Source organism: Bufo bufo, chromosome 5 (genome assembly GCF_905171765.1).
Source record: "Bufo bufo chromosome 5, aBufBuf1.1, whole genome shotgun sequence".
NCBI lineage: Eukaryota > Metazoa > Chordata > Amphibia > Anura > Bufonidae > Bufo > Bufo bufo.
Window position 1 is genome coordinate 205,380,782 of NC_053393.1, and position 23,786 is coordinate 205,404,567.

The 23,786-nt window shown below is 45.2% G+C and overlaps 1 protein-coding gene across 2 annotated transcripts in view; it reads left to right on the forward strand.

Annotated features, from left to right (window-relative positions):
* TOPBP1 (DNA topoisomerase II binding protein 1) overlaps window positions 1-23,786 on the forward strand; it is a 318,299-nt gene that overhangs the window by 120,556 nt on the left and 173,957 nt on the right. The gene's annotated exons all lie outside the window — the stretch shown is intronic.

Here is a 23,786-nt window from a genome sequence, read left to right on the forward strand (position 1 = left end):
ACATGTTCATGTCCCTCACTTGAATCTTCTCGAACTGTGGGCTTTAGACAAGACTTTACAAAAAGGCAAACCTCTCCCCCTCTCCAGTTTTGATGATCCTTTCTAAACAGACTGTAACCTTGTACATTAACTGCCCAGTCATAGCTATCATCCAGCCATGTCTCAGTTATTCCCACTATGTCATAGTCCTCCTCACACATCACTAATTCCAGCTCCCCAGTTTTATTAGTCAGGCTTCTGCCATTAGTATACATACATTTGAGAGGTTTATGTATATTTTTTACCCTACACCTTTCCTTCTGAACTGTTCTAGTCCCTCCTTCCATTCCTCCCCCAGTCCCACTACCTTGCCCCCGGGCTCTATCTGCCCTATCTTCCCCTCCTATAATGTAATTTCCCTCCCCCAGTCCCTAGTTTAAACACTCCTCCAACCTTCTAGCCATCTTTCTCCCCAGCAGAGCTGCCCCTTCCCCATTGAGGTGCAGCCCGTCCCTACGATAAAGACTGCAGCCGATAGAGAAGTCGGCCCAGTTCTCCAGGAACCCAAACCCCTCCTTCCTACACAAGTTCTTGAGCCACTTGTTAATCTCCCTAATCTCCCGCTGCCTTTCTTGTGTAGCTCGTGGTACAGGCAGTATTTCGAAAAATACTACCTTTGAGGTCCTTGCCCTAAGCTTTTGACCTAAATCCCTGAAATCATTTTTAAGGACTCTCCACCTACCTCTAACTTTGTCATTGGTTCCGATATGGACCATGACCGCTGTATCTTCTCCAGCCCCTCCCAGTAATCTGTCAACCCGATCCGCGATGTGTCGAACTCTCAGCACACTGTTCGGCGATCACGGTTGTTGTGACAGATTTCCCTATCTGTTCCCCTAATAATGGAGTCTCCCACTACCAGCACCTGTCTGGCCTGCCCTGCTCTCCTGGTTCCCTACTTACTGGAGCTGACATTCCCCTGACTGGCAGAGGAAGTGTCCTGCTGCAGCAGTGCCGTCCCTGGACTGACATCCCCCTCATCTGCCAAACATGCAAACTTATTGGGGTGTGTCAGACCAGGGCTAGCCTCCCTGGCACTCTTCCCTCTACCCCGCTTTCTAACTGTTACCCAGCTAGCTACCTCACTTTCCTCAGCCTCCTCTCTGTCACCCTCCCCCTCATCTACCCCAAAGAGTGCTTGCTCGGTGAGATGCAAACTCTTTTGCAAATTGTCAATGCCTCTCAGTGTTGCAACTTGCCCGTTTAGAGACTCGATTTGCGATTCCAAACGGGTAATTTGCTCACATCTTGAACAAAGATATACACCCTCGAATGGCTGTTCCAGGACTGCATACATCATGCAAGATGTGCACTGGACTGCGTTGTCAATTGTGCAACACATACTAAATGGGGATTACAACAGTAAAAATGTAAAACCGTAAATATGATTTAGAATTAGACCCTGTCTGCTGTAGTTGAAGGACTACCTACAATTTAGCCAACAGCACACAAGGAAATTATATCCAACCTTAGTTTCCAACTCCTTGTCTTAAACTCCTTTTCTTTAACTCCACTTAATAAGAAGCCCACTTAGTAGGCGCAGAAAAGAACATCGAAAGTTGATAAGGCAGACATCCAAATGGATCATCACTGTCACGGGGACGTGCAATCGCCCAGAGGTTATCTAGAGTCACCAATGCGGCAGCAGGCCCTCACCCCTAAGGTTTTAGATGGTCAGATCAGTAGGCCCTTGCTCCAAATGTTTTTGAGGGTCACCAGCAGGTCATCAATCATAATTTTTCAAGGGTGTGTATGATGCCCTCCATTATGTGTAACAAAGGGTGTTTTGGAGTGCCGGTTCCTTGTAATTTTTGGCAGCACTTTCACTTAGTGCAGTGGCTTTATTAGTGTAGGAATCAAGAAAATCTATTATAGAATTAAATATACAATTAGTATAAGTGTCCGTATACATGAGTTTTAACCTGGAAATGGACCCTTTTAAAAATTCGCTTTTATTAATTTTACTTTAAAAAGCATATGTATAAACACCCTCTGATAACTGGGTATCCAAAATAATAATAGGACAAGATGTTGCCCAGCTACCACCGTGAATTGGTGAAGAACAAAATAGATAAATACAAAAATAATTCAGATATGTAAAAATTCCCATGGCATTGGTGACTTTTATTTGAGGTTGGGAGTTGGGTAGAGAGTGGGGCACATTGATAGGGGTATTAGGGATGGTTCTCTCCCTGTACCCGCCCTAAGATAATCCTCTGCCCAGGGATGAGCCCTGATGGTGGGATCACCCTGTCCCCGTACCTACCCTGTCTAGCCCTGTACAACCATGTACAGTGAGAATTTATTACAGATTATGTCAATTTTTATTTTATTTTTTACCCCGACGCGTTTCCCCACTTTTGGTTCATCAGGGGGTCGGTTAGAAGGTAATCGTTATAATGGATAACATCATGCAGGATGAAAAAAACTGATAATACTGGATATATTTACTGTGTCCTGATCGATACCATGATGGGGCAGGCCATTTAGGAGGAACTGAGAATTCACATATATTCCCCAGAACAATTGGGAGTCCCACCTGAACAATTGTACCACAATGTGAATGAGGCCCTCCTTTATGTGATATACAGGCTGTTTTGGAGTGCCTCTTGCTTGTAATTTTTTGCAGCACTTGCACTTTATATACAATTGAATATACAGGAAAGAATGTTTCCTAACAATTTTTCCTGTAAAATAGATTTTTTTGGTGGGTTTTGTGCGTATTTTTGTAAGTCTGTAAAAGTGGCGTACAACTCGGACAACCTTGGAGTCCAAGATGCATCCAGACATCGTCCCCATGCTGTTCCCGATCCATTTCGGTGTTGTTTCTGTCACTTTCTGACCTTTTCCAATGGACCAGGCAAACTCCCCTCTTCAGAGCAGAGGGTGCCTGGTTGTCTCCGATTGACTTCCATTATACTCGGGTGCTCGGCTGAGCACACGAATATAGCAATGTGTTTGGGCCGAACACCCGAATACTTTGGTGCTCGATCATCACTAGATATAAGGTCTGAGAAGTAAGAGGAGAAGCTAGGAGGGGAGGAGTGTGAATCAATTAAAAGAGAAGTATGTGGACGGTGAGAAGGTGGTGAATTAAAGAGGCTAAAGAGGAGAAGGAATAGGGAATGAGGGGATATGGAGGTAGTGAAGGCAGGGGATAATAGCAGAGGACATTAGTGTTGAGGATGAGAGAGTGTTATGTATAGGCTGTTAGAGGGCAATAGGAAGTCTGAGGATGAAAGAGGGGGAAATGAAGGAAGAGAGAGGAGGGCAGTATTTACTGTTAAGTAGTTTTTGTTACTCATTGGGGGATATGTGTAACACCCCAGAGTTGTGTTACCACTTCTGCACCCTGCTACTATCTCTAATGGGCTAACACATCATCTTATGTATTTTGTTAGGTCCCATACAATGTGCATTCCTTTTTTGCTATGCAACAGTTATGTTCACCTGTAATGTGCCTGGTTCACCAGCAGGTGGCATTCATGGCAGGGCTACAGTTAGGTAGAATGGAGATATTCATTCTAACCCCCTTGTGTGGAGAGGTGGGCGAGTCCCACTTCCTGCAGGAAGGGTGGGGACCAGTTTTAGTCAGCCTAGCTTAACCCCAGCTAGGGGAAGGTTATGCAGAGAGCATGTTTCTGCTGGATGTGCCCAAGCCAGCCAGAGCACCCTCAGCTCTGCAGGCCATGGAGGCAAAACCCTTATAGCCTCAGAAGCCAGGAGCATAATTCCCTGGCCTAATCTAGAGACAGACTATCAATCTAGTGAAGTGCAGCATACAGAAGAAGCTGAGTTATACAGCCAGCTTGTCAGAACAGCAGAGTCAGAGAGAAACAGATGTAGCAGAGTGGAGTTTGCCTACCAGTTTCATGCTAAAGCATGCTGGAACCAAGACAAAGCCTGTAAACTGTTTGAAGGGACGTTTATTTACAGTAGAGGTAGGACGACGTAGCCATCGAATCCACAAATCCCTCAAATTTTGCTGGATTTGTGGACTTGAATCCCGACGTAATTTACAAAATTTGTGTCCGATTAATTCCGCCGCGACATCACGTCTCCGCGCCACGTCCCCGCGCCTCCCGAGACGCCTGCTATTTCCCTACCCGTAAACTTTCCCTAGTAAAACCCTAAGCAAGCACCGCATAACAGCAGCCTGAGGAGCGCACTCACCTCGGGTCCCGGGCGGCCACCTCTGCCGTGCCTGGGCAGCGGGTGACACTCTCTGGACTTGATTGCACAGTTCTCCTGCCACATTTTTTTCTCCACCCACAAAAGAGGGAGGAGGAAGAGGTTCAGACAAACTGACGCAGTTTGAGCCTCTTCAGCCGCTGTCCTTGAGGTTGTTGGTTCTCTGGCGGCTTCCATAGTCTTATCTGCTGGTGCCTTATCTGCTGGCTGCTGCACTGCAGAGATGTGTTTGTAAGCTCCGGGGTAAGTTGTGTGCGCAGCTCTGTGTTCTCCTATGTTTCTCATTGCACTCACTGAACTGCTTTACGTCTCATAGCAAGTCCGTAGTTCAGCCTCTTGAAACTACAGCACCGAGCATGATGTCAGGAGAGGGTTGGAGTAGTAGTAGTGACTTCTTGTAAATTGTGTTGCGCTGGTCTGCTGCTGTCTAATGATATGTGAGTGGCAGGCTGATGTTGGGGGTCATAGTACCAATGCACTTCCCAATGATCTTGTCACTTTTCTGTAGATACAAGTCCCTCTCTTATGAGACATGCAGAGGGTGCAGTCTAACTGTAACTGCACACACCTGAAGCTGTCCTATAGACCAAGCCTGTGGTCCTCAATACAGGCAGTTATTGGGAACTTTGAGAAGTAACTGCCTGCTCCTCCGAGGAGGTGAGAGCTGCATTTACTTGTAGTGATTAGAGTTGAGCGGACACCTGGATGTTCGTGTTTGGCCGAACTTCACAAAAAAGTTCGAGTTCGGGACCCGAACTTGACCCCGAACCCGAACCTCATTGAAGTCAATGGGGACCCGAACTTTTGAGCACTAAAATGGCTGTAAAAATGTCATGGAAATGGCTAGAGGGCTGCAAATGGCATCATAATGTGGTTAAGAGCATGGCAAGTGCTCCGTAAACAAATGTGGATAGGGAAATGACTTTAAATAACATAAAATACATAAAAATAAAAAATAATAATCTTGATCTAGGAAGACGAGGTCCATATGGAGTAGGAGGCAGTGGATGTGGCGGTGTAGTTGGAAGCGTCGGTGGAGGAAGTTGTTGTGCATTTTCATACGTATACAATATTATCTAATGACATTATAAACAAAATGAATGCTCATCTCATTGCCTTTAAGAATAAAATCAGCCTGAACCAAAGGTTTGTTATATGGCTGAGGAAACCAAGATGAGTTCATGGCAAGTTCAGTTTATATAAAAAAAGTTATAATTGTGAACATAAATGGACATTGTATTAAAAGTCATTGCTAAAGATATGAGACCATCTGTAAGAAGTAAGTCAACTCCCTAAGACACGTCTGTCTGGAGGGAACAAGGTTACTTGATAAGGACTCATATTCCTTGAAGCACACCTGCTGTATGAGGTTCAATTTATATATTCATAATTATATTATATATATCTCTCTGCATGGTATATTTAGTTTACAACATATGTTAATCAATAATTCATATAATGTGTTATCTATGTGTAACAATGTATCGATTTATATATATGTCATACCATGTATTTACCATTTAGAAGGTATTGTAGAAGGTATAGAAACAAATAAGTTTATGTTAATTGAGTTTCTGGGAAAAGTAAATGCCATTTCAAAACAATAGTTATTCATGGGTGTAGATAAGTGAAATGTACAAGTTCCGATGCCAAGCATCAAAGCCGCTATATAAAATTTTCATCAAGTCAACCTATATTTCAAAAAGATAGGAGAAGACAGTCAACTCCAACAAGTCCAGGATATAGGTAATTAAAAGTGTCAGGAAAAGACCTTCCTCAATGATTTATGGTAAGAAAGGTCAACGAAGTCATGAGAACGTATTATTAGATATTTAATTTTAATGCTTAAAAGTTGGGATGTTCACCTACAGTACCGCAGTGCCATCTGGAGGCAGATGGACAACATTATATTATTTCATTATTTGTTCTATACCATATTAGGAGTTGAGATAACGTCATGATGTTATTAGCATGCGAATACACCCACCCTACCTGATTGGGAATCCCTAATCTAAAGGGGATGATTCTTAGATAAGGGGGGGGGGGAATAATTACTTGTGTGCGGAGTAGCATAAAAAAAAGCTAGCAAGAGAATAAAAGCGAGAGCTGGAGATTAAGGGAGGAAGAGAGAGAAGTGGAGCTCTCTAAAGGGGTCTATCGAGATGAAAGCCATAAAGAGATGCGCTATGATGGACCACCCAGCTTTCCTAGGAGCAGAAGTGAGATTCCTACTAGGACTTGGTAAGAGACACAGAAAATTATATTTCATTTTATTAAGACTAATTTGATAGTGTGGGTGAAATTATACCATCTAGATTGGCGAATAAATAAATGATTAAATAAATTGATCATCTCCATATTGAGATGTAGTCTTAGGATATTGTGAGGCTTCATTCTACCTGCAGAAGAATCTAGACTCATAATCTAGCAAAGCATTAAATGATTGCTTTTATATATATATATATATATTGATAGAACATTCTTCGCCAAGCTAAGTGATGGATTCCCACAGGAAAGACTTGTTTCAAATCCTTTCCATTTAACCGCTTGCCGCCACGCTAACGCCGAAAGGCGTCATTGCGGCGGCTCCCCCAGGCTACGCTAACGCCAATAGGCGTCATCTCGCGTGAGCCGAGATTTCCTGTGAACGCGCGCACACAGGCGCGCGCGCTCACAGGAATGGAAGGTAAGAGAGTTGATCTCCAGCCTGCCAGCGGCGATCGTTCGCTGGCAGGCTGGAGATGTGTTTTTTTTAACCCCTAACAGGTATATTAGACGCTGTTTTGATAACAGCGTCTAATATACCTGCTACCTGGTCCTCTGGTGGTCCCCTTTGTTTGGATCGACCACCAGAGGACACAGGTAGCTCAGTAAAGTAGCACCAAGCACCACTACACTACACTACACCCCCCCCGTCACTTATTAACCCCTTATTAGCCCCTGATCACCCCATATAGACTCCCTGATCACCCCCCTGTCATTGATCACCCCCCTGTCATTGATCACCCCCCTGTAAAGCTCCATTCAGACGTCCGCATGATTTTTACGGATCCACTGATAGATGGATCGGATCCGCAAAACGCATCCGGACGTCTGAATGAAGCCTTACAGGGGCGTGATCAATGACTGTGGTGATCACCCCATATAGACTCCCTGATCACCCCCCTGTCATTGATTACCCCCCTGTAAAGCTCCATTCAGACGTCCGCATGATTTTTACGGATCCACTGATAGATGGATCGGATCCGCAAAACGCATCCGGACGTCTGAATGAAGCCTTACAGGGGCATGATCAATGACTGTGGTGATCACCCCATATAGACTCCCTGATCACCCCCCTGTCATTGATTACCCCCCTGTCATTGATTACCCCCCTGTAAAGCTCCATTCAGACGTCCGCATGATTTTTACGGATCCACTGATAGATGGATCGGATCCGCAAAACGCATCCGGACGTCTGAATGAAGCCTTACAGGGGCATGATCAATGACTGTGGTGATCACCCCATATAGACTCCCTGATCACCCCCCTGTCATTGATTACACCCCTGTCATTGATCACCCCCCTGTAAAGCTCCATTCAGATGTCCGCATGATTTTTACGGATGCACTGATAGATGGATCGGATCCGCAAAACGCATACGGACGTCTGAATGAAGCCTTACAGGGGCATGATCAATGACTGTGGTGATCACCCCCCTGTCATTGATTACCCCCCTGTAAAGCTCCATTCAGATGTCCGCATGATTTTTACGGATGCACTGATAGATGGATCGGATCCGCAAAACGCATCCGGACGTCTGAATGAAGCCTTACAGGGGCGTGATCAATGACTGTGGTTATCACCCCATATAGACTCCCTGATCACCCCCCTGTCATTGATTACACCCCTGTCATTGATCACCCCCCTGTAAAGCTCCATTCAGATGTCCGCATGATTTTTACGGATCCACTGATAGATGGATCGGATCCGCAAAACGCATCCGGACGTCTGAATGAAGCCTTACAGGGGCGTGATCAATGACTGTGGTGATCACCCCATATAGACTCCCTGATCACCCCCCTGTCATTGATTACCCCCCTGTCATTGATTACCCCCCTGTAAAGCTCCATTCAGACGTCCGCATGATTTTTACGGATCCACTTATAGATGGATCGGATCCGCAAAACGCATCCGGACGTCTGAATGAAGCCTTACAGGGGCATGATCAATGACTGTGGTGATCACCCCATATAGACTCCCTGATCACCCCCCTGTCATTGATTACCCCCCTGTAAAGCTCCATTCAGATGTCCGCATGATTTTTACGGATGCACTGATAGATGGATCGGATCCGCAAAACGCATACGGACGTCTGAATGAAGCCTTACACGGGCGTGATCAATGACTGTGGTTATCACCCCATATAGACTCCCTGATCACCCCCCTGTCATTGATCACCCCCCCTGTCATTGATCACCCCCCCTGTCATTGATCACCCCCCTGTCATTGATCACCCCTCTGTAAGGCTCCATTCAGACATTTTTTTGGCCCAAGTTAGCGGAATTATTATTTTTTTTTTCTTACAAAGTCTCATATTCCACTAACTTGTGTCCTTACCACACATTCTAGGGGCCCGAATGTGTGGTAAGGAGTTTGAAATCAAATTCTGTAAAAAATGACCAGTGAAATCCGAAAGGTGCTCTTTGGAATATGGGCCCCTTTGCCCACCTAGGCTGCAAAAAAGTGTCACACATCTGGTATCCCCGTACTCAGGAGAAGGTGGGGAATGTGTTTTGGGGTGTCATTTTACATATACCCCTGCTGGGTGAGAGAAATATCTTGGCAAAAGACAACTTTTCCCATTTTTTTATACAAAGTTGGCATTTGACCAAGATATTTATCTCACCCAGCATGGGTATATGTAAAAAGACACCCCAAAACACATTCCTCAACTTCTCCTGAATACAGAGATACCAGATGTGTGACACTTTTTTGCAGCCTAGGTGGGCAAAGGGGCCCATATTCCAAAGAGCACCTTTCGGATTTCACTGGTCATTTTTTACAGAATTTGATTTCAAACTCCTTACCACACATTCGGGCCCCTAGAATGCCAGGGCAGTATAACTACCCCACAAGTGACCCCATTTTGGAAAGAAGAGACCCCAAGGTATTCGGTGATGGGCATAGTGAGTTCATGGAAGTTTTTATTTTTTGTCACAAGTTAGTGGAATATGAGACTTTGTATGAAAAAAAAATCAAAAAAAAAAATCATCATTTTCCACTAACTTGTGACAAAAAATAAAAAATTCTAGGAACTTGCCATGCCCCTCACGGAATACCTTGGGGTGTCTTCTTTCCAAAATGGGGTCACTTGTGGGGTAGTTATACTGCCCTGGCATTCTAGGGGCCCGAATGTGTGGTAAGGAGTTTGAAATCAAATTCTGTAAAAAATGACCTGTGAAATCCGAAAGGTGCTCTTTGGAATATGGGCCCCTTTGCCCACCTAGGCTGCAAAAAAGTGTCACACATCTGGTATTGCCGTACTCAGGAGAAGGTGGGGAATGTGTTTTGGGGTGTCATTTTACATATACCCATGCTGGGTGAGAGAAATATCTTGGCAAAAGACAACTTTTCCCATTTTTTTATACAAAGTTGGCATTTGACCAAGATATTTATCTCACCCAGCATGGGTATATGTAAAATGACACCCCAAAACACATTCCTCAACTTCTCCTGAGTACGTAGATACCAGATGTGTGACACTTTTTTGCAGCCTAGGTGGGCAAAGGGGCCCACATTCCAAAGAGCACCTTTCGGATTTCACTGGTCATTTTTTACAGAATTTGATTTCAAACTCCTTACCACACATTTGGGCCCCTAGAATGCCAGGGCAGTATAACTACCCCACACGTGACCCCATTTTGGAAAGAAGAGACCCCAAGGTATTTCGTGATGGGCATAGTGAGTTCATAGAAGTTTTTATTTTTTGTCACAAGTTAGTGGAATATGAGACTTTGTAAGAAAAAAAAATAAATAAAAAAAAATCATCATTTTCCGCTAACTTGTGACAAAAAATAAAAAGTTCTATGAACTCACTATGCCCATCAGCGAATACCTTAGGGTGTGTACTTTCCGAAATGGGGTCATTTGTGGGGTGTTTGTACTGTCTGGGCATTGTAGGACCTCAGGAAACATGACAGGTGCTCAGAAAGTCAGAGCTGCTTCAAAAAGCGGAAATTCACATTTTTGTACCATAGTTTGTAAACGCTATAACTTTTACCCAAACCATTTTTTTTTTTTACCCAAACATTTTTTTTTTATCAAAGACATGTAGAACTATAAATTTAGAGCAAAATTTCTATATGGATCTCGTTTTTTTTTGCAAAATTTTACAACTGAAAGTGAAAAATGTCATTTTTTTGCAAAAAAATCGTTAAATTTCGATTAATAACAAAAAAAGTAAAAATGTCAGCAGCAATGAAATACCACCAAATGAAAGCTCTATTAGTGAGAAGAAAAGGAGGTAAAATTCATTTGGGTGGTAAGTTGCATGACCGAGCAATAAACGGTGAAAGTAGTGTAGTGCCGATTTGTAAAAAAGGGCCTGGTCTTTAGGGGGGTATAAACCTGTGGTCCTTAAGTGGTTAAGATCCTAGATCCCTGTTATTTGTCTTAATAGTCTTACCAAAGTTATATATGTGAAAATAGTCCAGGATGGGGCGGAAGGATACAGTTATCTCTTCTAGTTATATCCTAGGATGGATTTGCCCATTCTTGAAGTCATGTGATGTGTAGTTGGTTAGGGGGGGCCGAATGTATTTAGCATTCTATAATGATGTCTAGGATTAGACATGCCCGTTCCTGATATCATGAGGTTTTCTCTGAACAGAAGTAATGTGTATAACTTATGTTCATATTTTGATATCCTAACCTTAAAATAGCTTGGTTATAATGTGACAAGTTATTTCCACTCACATGTATGTTTTTTCGTCACATATTGTACTTCATGACACTGCTAAAATTGGGTCAAAAAAGTTAATTTTTTTGCATAAAAAAATACAATTTTTACCGTAAATTTTGAAAAATTAGCAAATTTCAAATTTTCAGTTTCTCTACCTCTGTAATACATAGTAATACCCCCAAAAATTGTGATGACTTTACATTCCCCATATGTCTACTTCATGCTTGAATTGTTTTGGGAATGATATTTTATTTTTTGGGGATGTTACAAGGCTTAGAAGTTTAGAAGCAAATTTTGAAATTTTCAGAAATCTTCAAAATCCCACTTTTTATGGACCAGTTCAGGTTTGAAGTCATATTGTGAGGCTTAGATAATAGAAACCTCCCAAAAATGACCCCATTCTAGAAACTACACCCCTCAAGGTATTCAAAACTGTTTTTTCAAACTTTGTTAACCCTTTAGGTGTTCCACAAGAGTTAATGGCAGATGGAGAAACAATTTTGAAATTTATATTTTTTGGAAAATTTTCCAATATAATCAATTTTTTCCAGGAGTAAAACAAGGGTTAACTGCCAAACAACACTCAAAATGGGTTGCCCTGATTCTGTAGTTTGCAAAAACACCCCATATGTGGTCGTAAACTACTGTTTGGCCGAACGGTAGCACATAGAAGGAGGGGAACACCATATGGGTTTTGGAAGGCAGATTTGGCAGGACTGGTTTTGTTTATACCATGTCCCATTTGAAGCCCCCTGTTGCACCCCTAGAATAGAAATTTCAAAAAAGTGACTCCATCTAAGAAAGTACACCCCTCAAGGTATTCAAAACTGGGTTTACAAACTTTGTTAACCCTTTAGGTGTTCCACAAGAGTTAATGGCAGATGGAGAAACAATTTTGAAATTTATATTTTTTGGAAAATTTTCCAATATAATCAATTTTTTCCAGGAGTAAAACAAGGGTTAACTGCCAAACAACACTCAAAATGGGTTGCCCTGATTCTGTAGTTTGCAAAAACACCCCATATGTGGTCGTAAACTACTGTTTGGCCGAACGGTAGCACATAGAAGGAGGGGAACACCATATGGGTTTTGGAAGGCAGATTTGGTAGGACTGGTTTTGTTTATACCATGTCCCATTTGAAGCCCCCTGTTGCACCCCTAGAATAGAAATTTCAAAAAAGTGACTCCATCTAAGAAAGTACACCCCTCAAGGTATTCAAAACTGGGTTTACAAACTTTGTTAACCCTTTAGGTGTTCCACAAGAGTTAATGGCAGATGGAGAAACAATTTTGAAATTTATATTTTTTGGAAAATTTTCCAATATAATCAATTTTTTCCAGGAGTAAAACAAGGGTTAACTGCCAAACAACACTCAAAATGGGTTGCCCTGATTCTGTAGTTTGCAAAAACACCCCATATGTGGTCGTAAACTACTGTTTGGCCGAACGGTAGCACATAGAAGGAGGGGAACACCATATGGGTTTTGGAAGGCAGATTTGGTAGGACTGGTTTTGTTTATACCATGTCCCATTTGAAGCCCCCTGTTGCACCCCTAGAATAGAAATTTCAAAAAAGTGACTCCATCTAAGAAAGTACACCCCTCAAGGTATTCAAAACTGGGTTTACAAACTTTGTTAACCCTTTAGGTGTTCCACAAGAGTTAATGGCAGATGGAGAAACAATTTTGAAATTTATATTTTTTGGAAAATTTTCCAATATAATCAATTTTTTCCAGGAGTAAAACAAGGGTTAACTGCCAAACAACACTCAAAATGGGTTGCCCTGATTCTGTAGTTTTCATAAACACCCCATATGTGGTTGTAAACTACTGTTTGGCCGAACGGTAGCACATAGAAGGAGGGGAACACCATATGGGTTTTGGAAGGCAGATTTGGCAGGACTGGTTTTGTTTATACCATGTCCCATTTGAAACCCCCTGTTGCACCCCTAGAATAGAAATTTCAAAAAAGTGACTCCATCTAAGAAAGTACACCCCTCAAGGTATTCAAAACTGGGTTTACAAACTTTGTTAACCCTTTAGGTGTTCCACAAGAGTTAATGGCAGATGGAGAAACAATTTTGAAATTTATATTTTTTGGAAAATTTTCCAATATAATCAATTTTTTCCAGGAGTAAAACAAGGGTTAACTGCCAAACAACACTCAAAATGGGTTGCCCTGATTCTGTAGTTTGCAAAAACACCCCATATGTGGTCGTAAACTACTGTTTGGCCGAACGGTAGCACATAGAAGGAGGGGAACACCATATGGGTTTTGGAAGGCAGATTTGGTAGGACTGGTTTTGTTTATACCATGTCCCATTTGAAGCCCCCTGTTGCACCCCTAGAATAGAAATTTCAAAAAAGTGACTCCATCTAAGAAAGTACACCCCTCAAGGTATTCAAAACTGGGTTTACAAACTTTGTTAACCCTTTAGGTGTTCCACAAGAGTTAATGGCAGATGGAGAAACAATTTTGAAATTTATATTTTTTGGGAAATTTTCCAATATAATCAATTTTTTCCAGGAGTAAAACAAGGGTTAACTGCCAAACAACACTCAAAATAGGTTGCCCTGATTCTGTAGTTTGCAAAAACACCCCATATGTGGTCGTAAACTACTATTTGGCTAAACGGCAGGACATAGAAGAAGGGGAACGTCATTTTTGGAAGGCAGATTTTGCTGGACTGGTTTATTGACACCATGTACCCTTTCAAGCCCCCTGATGCACCCCTAGAGTAGAAACTCCATAAAAGTGACCCCATCAGGAAACTACGGGATAAGGTGGTTGTTGTTTTGGGACTATTTTTGGGGTAAATTTGATTTTTGGTTGCTCTATATTACTCTTTTTTGAGGCAATGTAACAAAAAAATGTAATTCTAAAATTGTTTCTACATTCACTATTTGGTTTTGTGGAACACCTAAAGGGTTAACATAGTTTGTAAAGTAACTTTTGAATACCTTGAGGGGTGTAGTTTCTTAGATGGGGTCACTTTTTTGGAGTTTCTAGTCTAGGCTACATCAGGGGGGGCTTCTAATGGGACATGGTGTCAAAAAAAAAACTGTCCATCAAAATCTGCCTTCCAGAAACCATATGGAGTTCCCTTCGTTCTATGCCCTGCCGTGCGGCTATATAACCATTTACGACCACATATGGGGTGTTTCTGCAAACTACAGAATCGGGGCAATAAATATTTAGTTTTGTTTGGCTGTTAACCCTTGCTTTATTACCGGCAAAATGGATTCAAATTGAAATTTTGCCCAAAAATTGGTGTTTTGGCACAGTTTTTATTTTATATTTTTAACACCGTTCATCCGAGGCGTTTGGTCAAAAGTTATTTTTATAGCGACGACTTTTACGCACGCGACGATGCCCAATATGTATGGCTCTCAGACTTTGGAGACACTAAGCAGGCATCCTAAAACTGCGGCCCTCCAGATATTGTAAAACTACAATTCCCACCATGCCCTGCTGATGGCTGTAGGTTGTCTGGGCATGCTGGGAGTTATAGTTTTACAACATCTGGAGGGCCGCAGTTTGAGGATGCCTGCTCTAAAACTAATATTTTTTGGGGAAAGAAAAATTGTTTCCGTGTCTCCAAAGTCTGAGAGCCATAGTGTTTTATGTTCTCTAGTGGACTGTTGAGGATTATAAAAATTTAGTACTCCATGGAAGTGTGATACTCCCTGAAGCAACCGTCAATGCAGAGGCCCGGATGATCGGGGCAAGTGTCACATTGAGTAGTGGTGTCCTTCCGTATCCCCCTCCTGCGACACACTCTGCACTTTTTTTGGGTTCGTCCCTTCTTTCCAGTATGGGGGACCACACCTGGAAAGTGTTGGCCAGGGACGATCCGGGCGCCTCCAATTCCCGAGGTACTCCGGCCTGCTCTTTCCCGGTCCGAAAAGATCAGGTCTTTGAGGACTGCCTCATAGAACTGGAGGAATGTCCCTGTGCTGCCAGCGCTTCGGGATAGTACAAAAGAGTTGTACATGGCAACCTGTACCAAGTAGACCGCAACTTTTTTGTACCATGCCCGGGTTTTGCGCATGGCGTTATATGGCGTGAGGACTTGATCAGAGAGATCAACTCCTCCCATATACCGATTGTAGTCGACGATACAATCGGGCTTGAGGACCGTTGCCGCGGTACCTCGCACAGGGACAGGGGTGGTGCCGTTACCATGGATTGTGGACAGCATAAGGACATCCCTCTTGTCCTTATACCTGACCAGCAACAGGTTTCCACTGGTAAGGGCACGGGTCTCACCCCTGGGGATAGGTACCTGGAGGGGGTAGGCAGGGAGGCCGCGTTGATTTTTCCGCACGGTCCCACAAGCGAACGTGGATCTGGCGGCAAGGGACCTGAACAAGGGAATGCTGGTATAAAAGTTATCCACGTACAAGTGGTAACCATTATCCAGCAGTGGGTACATAAGGTCCCACACGAGTTTCCCGCTAACACCCAGAGTGGGGGGACATTCTGGGGGTTGAATACGGGAATCTCGCCCCTCGTACACACGAAATTTGTAAGTGTACCCTGAGGCACTCTCACAAATTTTGTATAGCTTCACGCCATACCTCGCCCGCTTTGTGGGAATGTATTGGCGGAAACTAAGTCTCCCCTTGAACGCAACGAGAGACTCATCAACCGCGACCTCCCTTCCAGGTACGTAGGCCTCCATGAATTTGGCCCCAAAGTGATCGATGACCGGCCGTATCTTATACAGCCGGTCATAGGCAGGATCACCTCGGGGTGGACATGCTGCATTATCGGAATAATGCAGACATTTCCGGATGGCCTCAAACCGTGTACGTGTCATGACCATACTGTACAGTGGGGTCTGGTATAGGACGTCCCCACTCCAGTATTGCCTGACACTGGGTTTTTGGACTAGACCCATATGCAGCACGAGGCCCCAAAATGTCCTCATCTCGGCTGCACTGACCGGCGTCCAGCCACCGGGTCTAGCCAAAACTGAGCCTGGGTTTTGAGCGACGAACTGTTGGGCGTACAGATTCGTCTGCTCCACCATCAAATTCACCAGTGGCAGGGGGGGTCTGGGTTAGGGTTAGATGGATAGATGGAAGTTTGGAATAAAAGTTTTTTTTTTTTTTTTTTTCCTAACTAACTTTTCCCTTCTTTCCCTGCCTAACGGTGCCTCTCCCTCACTGACCCTAACCTACCTGGGTGGCGATGGGTGCAGGAGGGTGATGGATGGCGATTAGGGGGACACAGGAGCTCGTTCTGGACGGTGCTGCACGGTCAGGGTGCTGGACAGGAAGAGGAGGGGAGAGAGGAGCGCAGGAAGTTTGAATCTCGCGCCTCTCTCCCCTGCACCAATCAGCACCCTGGACAGCGGCGTTCAGCACCAGGGCCAGCACCGCCTCTCCAAATCCTCGGACTGCGATAGGTGGTGTAAAATTACGCCACCGATCGCAGTCTTTTTCCGGTTCATCGGGTCACAGGACACCCGAATGGACCGGAAACGCAGAAAACCGCAGGTCTGAATTGACCTGGTTAAGCTTGTAATGCTTTATATTAACGCTATATATATATATTCATTTGCATGTATCATTGTGTTTATTTACTTATATATGTTTATAATCTTGTAACCAATAAATCTGTATATTTTTATAATACCTGTGTATTATTGTATAATGCAGAACTACATTTTACCATTAACGTCATCTCACGTCAAAAAGAACTTATTTATCTGAGGAAATAGTCGGACTCAGATGTGAATTGTATCGATTAGGTTGTCTACAATTCACCAGGTCATGATTTTAAGAATTTATGACAAATTTTATAAATTAAATTTTTTTATGGTTAATTATTTTTATGACCATAATTAATAATTCTTAATTGAATTATTACCCCCCGACAAAGTCTACACTGCTATTTGGTTTTAAATTTATTTTTATTTTTTTAAATTAGGGTACACCTGTGATAACGCCCCTCCAGTCGTGCTAAACACACGTTCAGACAATACACTGGCTGCAGGGCAGGCCAGCACCTCAAAGGCGTAAAGGGCAAGCTCAGGCCATGTGCCCAATTTGGAGACCCAGAAGTTGCAGAGGGCAGACCCATCTGTCAGTTCGTGTAGGCGTGTGCAAACATACTGCCCGACCATGTCGCACGTCCCCATGATGTTCACGATCCAATTGGATATCTGCTCTATCAACTTTCAATGTTCTTTTCTGCGCCTACCATGTTGATCACGGTTAGTGGCGAATCAGGGTTCCACGCCAGAGAGGGAGTGTGAGAAAGGGATACCATATCGAAGGCAGGTCAGTGGCTGCAATGTGATCGAGCGGAAATGTGGGAAAAGTTGTTAAAGTTTAAGCAAAGCTACCGATTTGTTGACTCCAAATAACTTCTGCCTGATCGCACGTCACCGTGACGTCAATGATCCATTTGGATATCTTCTCTATCAACTTTCGATGTTCTTTTCTGTGCCTACCATGGTGATCACGGTTATCGGCGAATCAGGGTTCCACGCCAGAGAGGGAGCGTGAGAAAGAGAGTCCACATCCAAGGGAGATAAATGGATGAAATTTTATTTTGATAGAGCGGAAATATGGGAAAAGTTATTAAAGCAGAAGGATCGAAGGGCCAATTAAAGACGAATTTTAGAAATTTAAGTCCCTTTCACCTATGCAGAGTAGGGCTTTTTCATCGCCAGAAATGGGTTAATGTCACCCACCAATGGAACAGATTATTTTTAAAAATTTCGCTACCTGTCACTTATGCAGAGCAGGGGTCTATCACAGCCAAAAATTGTTGAATGTCAACCCAAGAATGTAACAGAAAAATTTGTGAAATTTATTAACCTGTCTACTAGGTATAGCAGTGGTCGGCAAACCTGCTGCTCGCGAGCCACAAGCGTCTCTTTAGCCCCTTGAATGCGGTTCTTACAGGTGACCTGTGTGGCGGCGCTGCTTTTCTAACTCCGCTACTGTCGCTACGCTAAGCGCAGCTGCGCATGGAGCCCTGGGCTGCGCGCGGTCCGGACTCATATGGAAAGGAGGGGGCCCCCAGCCGGCGGCCGCTCTGAGCCTCGCTCTGCCTGCTTCTTTAAGAGAGTCGACGAGCAGTTGCTGTGAGTGAGCGTGCCACGTCTGTCTGACGTTGCCACAGCTCCACCCCCAGAGCAGAGAAGAAGAACCAGCGGCAGCCAGCCACAGCCCACAGACTCTGCCAGGAAAGGCCCACGGCCCGCCGCCCACACACAGAAGACTCTTCTGAGACTGTGACAGGAGGCAGCCAAGTTCCAACAGTTAGTGGTAGATAGGTTGGTTAATTATAACAACTTAGTTACTGCATCCCGTTCCCACCATCTCACCCGTCCCAGTAGTGCCAGCCAGTGTACTGTAACTAGCCCGCCCTGGTTCTGTTTGGACTGGACTGGAGAAATGTGCATGGGGGGGGGAGTCATGAGAGAGATGTCTGTGCATGTGTTGCCACTGCTGGAGAAATGTGCCATGGGGCCACCCTGGTTCTATTTGAACTGGAGAAATGTGCATGGGGGAGGCGAATGACTCAGAGTCATGAGAGAGATGTGACAGAACCAGGGCGGCCCCATGGCACATTTCTCCAGCAGTGCCAGCACATGCACAGACATCTCTCTCATGACTCCCCCCCATGCACATTTATCCAGCAGTGCCAACACATGCACAGACATCTCTCTCATGACTCTGAGTCATTCGAACCCCCCCCAATGCACATTTCTCCAGTCCAAACAGAACCAGGGCGGCCCCATGGCACATTTCTCCAGCAGTGCCAGCACATGCACAGACATCTCAGATTCATGAGAGAGATGTCTGTGCATGTGCTGGCACTGGCACTGCTGGAGAAATGTGCCATGGGGCCGCGGCCACCCTGGTTCTGTTTGGACTGGACTGGAGAAATGTGCATTGGGGGGGGGGGGCCCTTATTGTTTTTCGGCCCAGGGCCCCATTTCACCTAGAACCGGCCCTGCCTGTGGAACGCATTTGCGTTCCGCAAAGCTGGAGAGGGCGTGTACATCTCATATCACCCATATTTCCTCCCACTATTATCATCACACAGGAAGCCGGAGTAATCGAGGGAGTACACACCTCCTTCCAAACGTCGGAATGTGCTGCGTCACAACAGGAAGTGACGAGGGTAGTGAAAGGTAGTCAAAAAAAAATTGGCTCTTAAAAGAAATTTCAATTGCGGTTTTGTTGATATTTGGCTCAGTTGACTATCACACACAAAAATAGGTGAATTTCACCCGAAAATGTAACAGACAAATTAGTGAATTTGTTTTACCTGTCTACTATGTATAGCAGTGGTATATCACACCCAATAATTGGCAAATTTCACCCAAAAAAGTAACAGACAAATTAGTGAATTTTTTTACCTGTCTACTAGGTATAGCAGTGGTATATCACACCCAAAAAATGGTGAATTTCACCTGAACAGACCAATTAGTGAAATGACGTAAAATAAAATACGTACAAATAAAATAAAAAAACTTGATTTATGAGGTGGAGGCCCATATGGAGTAGGAGTTTGAAGAGGCGGTGGACGTAGCGGCGTAGGTGGAAGCGGTGGTGGAGGAGGACGAGGTAGCCAACACTGGTTTTTGGTTTAAATGTTTTTTTATTTATTTTTTTATTACGGTACACCCCAAAAAGAGTGGGAAATATCAAAAATACAACAATGAGCAATTGAGCTGTAGTATAACAATGGCTGGGTAAGGCTGGTATACATGTCCATTCTGCACAAGGTATGGACAAGTCCTGTGGGATCCATGCCTGGTTCATTTTAATGAACGTGAGCTTGTCCACATTGGCTGTAGACAGGCGGCTGCGCTTGTCTGTGATAACGCCCCCTGCCGTGCTAAACACACGTTCAGATAATACACTGGCTGCAGGGCAGGCCAGCACCTCCAAGGCATAAAGGGAAAGCTCAGGCCATGTGCCCAATTTGGAGACCCAGAAGTTGAAGGGGGCAGACCCGTCATTTAGTATGTGTAGGCGTGTACACACATACTGCTCCACCATGTGGGTGAAATGCTGCCTTCTGCTAAGACGTTCCATATCAGCTGGTGGTGCTGATTGTTGTGGCGTGCTGATATAAAGCTTTTCCACATTTCGGCCATGCTAACCCTGCCTTCTGAGGTGCTGGCGGTGCCCCAGCTGCTTTGGCGACCTCTTCCTCCTCCTCTGCCTTCGCCTTGTGCTTCCACTGTGCCCCTGCTGTCAGGTGGAAATCTTGTACTCGCACATCTTACGATCCCGCTCCAGTGAGGGAATTAAGGATGGTACGTTGTCCTTGTAACGGGGATCCAGCAGCGTGGCCACCCAGTAATCAGCACAAGTTAGATTGTGGGCAACTGGGCGGTCGTTGCGGAGACACAGCAGCATGTAATCACTCATGTGTGCCAGGCTGCCCAGAGGCAATGAAAAGCTGTCCTCTGTGGGAGGTGTATCGTCTGTGTCTTCTGTACCCCCAGCCACGCACCAGTGATGGCCATGAGCTGGTCTGGGTGCCACCCTGCTGTGAACAAGGTTCCTCCTCCTCCATCTCCACCTCGTCATCCTCCAGAACTGTGCCCTGGCTGGACAATTGTGTACCTGGCGTTTGTGGGTACAGGAACCCACCCTCGGAGCTACTTGTGAATGACTGGCCTGAAACCCTACGAAATGATCCCTCTTCCTCCTCCTCCTGTGCCATATCCTCTTCCATCATCGCCAGCAGCGTTTTTTTCAAGGAGGCATAGAAATGGGATAGTAACGCTGAGAACGGCATTATCGGCACTGGCCATGTTGGTGGAGTACTCGAAACAGCGCAACAAGGAACACAGGTCTCGCATGGAGGCCCAGTCATTGGTGGTGAAGTGGTGCTGTTCCACAGAGCGACTCACCCGTGCGTGCTGCAGCTGAAACTCCACTATCGCCTGCTGCTGCTCGTCGCATATGAGGCGGTGAGCTGGAAGGCCGAAGTTACGCTGCAGCGCTGACAGACAGGCGAGCAGTAGCAGGATGAGAACGCTGAAAGCGCGCACAGACGGCCCGCACTTTATGCAGCAGCTCTGACATATCGGGGTAATTTTTAAGGAACCTCTGCACCACCAAATTTAGCACATGTGCCAGGCAAGGGATGTGCATCAAACCGGCTAGTCCCAGAGCTGCTACGAGATTTCGCCCATTATCGCACACCACCAGTCCGGGCTTGAGGCTCACTGGCACCAACCACTCATTGGTCTGTTGTTCAAGGCCCGTCCACAGCTCTTGCGCGGTGTGGGGTTTGTCCCCCAAACAGATACGTTTTAAAACTGCCTGCTGTTGTTTACCCCTGGCTGTGCTGAAGTTGGTGGTGAAGGTGTTACGCTGACTGGATGAGGAGCCGGTAGCGGATGAGGAAGTGGAGTAGGAAGCAACAGGAGGCAAAGAGAAGCGCCCTGCAATCCTCGGTGGTGGAAGGACATGCGCCAAACTGCTATCCGCCTCAGGACAAGCCACCACTGCATTTACCCAGTGTGTTGTTAGGGAGATATAACGGGCTTACTTATCCACGTATCTGTAGTTAGGTGGACCTTGCCACAGATGGCGTTGCGCAGTGCACACCTGATTTTGTCCCCCACTTGGTTGTGCAAGGAAGGGATGGCTCACCTGGAAAAGTAGTGGCGGCTGGGCATGACGTACTGTGGGACAGCCACCGCCAAAAGGCTTTTAAAACTCTCTGTCTCCACCAGACAGAATGACAGCATTTCAAAAGCCAGGAATTTTGAAATGCTGGCATTCAGGGCCAGGGATCGCAGGTTGGTATGGGGGTACTTTCTCTTTCGCTCCAGTGTTTGGGAGATAGACAGCTGAACGCTTCCATGGGACATTGTGTAGATGCTTGGTGACCCAGGTGGTGGCGTTGCTGACACATCCTCTGTTTGCGGGGTGGCAGGTGCCACTGTCACTCCAGAGGGGGATGAAGAGGCCGAGACTGCAGCAGAAGAGGAAGCAGGAGGAGCCAGAGACCTTTCTTGGTTTTTGAGGTGTCTACTCCACTGCAGCTCGTGCTTTGCACTTAGATGCCTGGTCATGCAGGTTGTGCTCAGGTTGAGAATGTTTATGCTTCGCTTCAGGCTCTGATTGCACAGCCTGCAAACCACTCGTGTCCTGTCGTCAGCACATTGTCTGAAGAACTGCCACACCAGGGAACTCCTTAAATCTGGCTTTGGTGTGCTCGGTCCCTTGGTGCGGTGGGCAGTAGCAGGTGTACTGTCTAGGGGACGGCCGCTCAGCTTTTGCACCCCCCTCCCTCTTCTGCTGTGCTGGTGCCTCTGTGCAACCACCGCCTCTTCCTCCGAACTAGACCGGACACTTCGCATGACCTTGATTCCATGTGGGGTCGAGGACCTCATCGTTCTCCACTTCATCTTCCACCCAGTCTTCACTCCTGCCCTCCTTGTCGGTCTGCACACTGCAGAAAGCCATAGCAGTTTTCACCTGTGTTTCGTCATCATCCGAGACGTGCTGCGGTGGTACTCCTATGTACTCATCCTGAAACATAAGTGGTTGGGCATCGGTGCACTCAATCTCTTCCACTTCTGGGGCAGGGTTATGTGGATGGCCCTGGGAAACCCTGCTAGCAGAGTCATCAAAAAGCAGAAGAGACTGCTGCATGACTTGGGGCTCAGAATGCTTGGCTGATTTGCAAGGGGGTGAGGTGAAAGACTGATGGACATGGGCTGCAGGTGCCAACTCTGATCTTTCAGCAGGAGACTGGGTGGGAGACAATGTGAAGGAAGTGGAGGCACTGTCAGCCACCCAATCTACTATCGCCTGTACTTGTTCTGGCCTCACCATTCGTAGAGCTGCATTCGGCCCTACCAAATAACGCTGAAGGTTCTGTCGCCTACTTGCACCTGAGGAAGGTGTTTCACTTGTGCGTGTAGCTGGCACAGATCAACCACGTCCTCTCCCTGCAACAGGAGCTCCACCAGCAGCACCACGACCGAGACCACGTCTATTATTTGACGCTCTCCTCATTCTTTGCGTTCACCCACCAAACTAACAGATGGTTTATGTCAGGCGACAATGTAACTGCCAATAGTCAACAATTAAGTTCATTGAGAGTTAAGGCAGTTCCGGTGTCATAAAGTGGAAAAATTTCTTGAGGTCACACAATAGTGTGACAGGCGAATTTTATACAATTACTTCACGGTCACAAAATTTTTTAATTTGTCAACCAACAATGTAACTGCAGTATTGACTGGTTGTATTGGACTGTCAGAAATGCAGCAAAGGCCACAAATGTAGTGTCTTGCACAAAATGGGTGTTTTTTTTAAACCAGAATATAACAGCAGTATTTAAAGCTTGTATTTGACTGTCACAAATGTAGCAAAGGCCCCAAATGTAGGGTCTTGAACAAAATGGGTGTTTTTTTAAAACCAGAATATAACAGCGGTATTTAACGCTTGTATTGGACTGTCACAAATGCAGTGCATGGTGCAAATGTACTTTTTAGCAAAAAAATTATAATTTGTCCCCACAGAATCTAACAGATGGATTTACTTGGATTGTACTTTACAGAAAAAAATGTGAATATGTCACACCCTGGGTCCCTGAACTCACAGAACGATTC